This window comes from Arachis ipaensis, chromosome B03 (assembly GCF_000816755.2).
Source record: "Arachis ipaensis cultivar K30076 chromosome B03, Araip1.1, whole genome shotgun sequence".
Taxonomy (NCBI): domain Eukaryota; kingdom Viridiplantae; phylum Streptophyta; class Magnoliopsida; order Fabales; family Fabaceae; genus Arachis; species Arachis ipaensis.
In genome coordinates this window covers 42,007,087-42,007,742 of record NC_029787.2, presented here as the reverse complement: position 1 = coordinate 42,007,742, position 656 = coordinate 42,007,087, and positions in this window count along the sequence as shown.

The window sequence follows — 656 nt, the reverse complement described above, 5'->3', positions numbered from 1 at the left end:
ATAAAAGATAATATTTAATTTAGTCTTTAAATTTGTACTGAGTCTTAATTTAGTTTTTAAAATTTCAATTGTCTTTATTTAGTCTCTAAATTTTATGAATGAGATTCACATGTTAGTATTCGAGATAATTTTTGACACATAGACGTTAACGAAAAGCTAACATAGACATAGATAGGCGAATACCATGTTGAACTCTGTAAAATGATATCGTTTTAGTTATAACACTCAAATAACTCAAAAATAACATCGTAAATTGTGTTTATTAAATTTTTTCATCCCAAATCAAGTGATACAACATTATTTTTGCGCTACTTGAGTGTCAAAACCGAAACAAAGTCATTTTACAATAAATTTTAGCATGGCAACTGACTCTGCATGTCAATGCTCTATTAATATCTGTGTGCTAGAAATTGTCTCCAAAACTAACATTAATGTGAGTAATATTTGCAAAATTTGAGAACTAAATAAAGGTAATTGAAATTTTATGAACAAAATTAAAGTTTAAATATAAATTTAGAGACCAAATTAAATATTAACTCTCTATATATAATCATTATCAGTTTTTTAATTAATTAAAAAGATATTAATAACTGTTTGTATAATAAAAAGTTATACCAATTCTTATAATTTTTTTATTTTAGATTTGATAAAATATA